Genomic DNA, 580 nt, shown 5'->3' with positions numbered 1-580 from the left:
CACACACACTCACACTCACACTCACACTCACACTCACACTCACACTCACACTCACACACACACACGCAACTCTGCTTTCTCTCTCTCCCTTTCTTTCTCTCTCTCTCTCCATCTCTCTCTGTCAAATTCAAATTCAGATTTCTTTATTGGCATGAAATACTGTATAATTTGTAGGTATTGCCAAAGCAGTATAGTTGTCCAGCATTTCAGTGAATACAGTACAATGCAATGAGGATAATGAAATCCATTTCATTTCAGTGAATACAGTACAATGCAATGAGGATAATGAAATCCATTTCATTTCAGTGAATACAGTACAATGCAATGAGGATAATGAAATCCATTTCATTTCAGTGAATACAGTACAATGCAATGAGGATAATGAAATCCATTTCATTTCAGTGAATACAGTACAATGCAATGAGGATAATGAAATCCATTTCATTTCAGTGAATACAGTACAATGCAATGAAGATAATGAAATCCATTTCATTTCAGTGAATACAGTACAATGCAATGAGGATAATGAAATCCATTTCATTTCAGTGGTAATAATAATAATACATCTAATCATATATAC

Source organism: Salvelinus fontinalis, unplaced genomic scaffold, assembly GCF_029448725.1.
Source record: "Salvelinus fontinalis isolate EN_2023a unplaced genomic scaffold, ASM2944872v1 scaffold_0023, whole genome shotgun sequence".
Lineage (NCBI taxonomy): Eukaryota > Metazoa > Chordata > Actinopteri > Salmoniformes > Salmonidae > Salvelinus > Salvelinus fontinalis.
Note: the sequence above shows the minus strand (reverse complement) of the source record.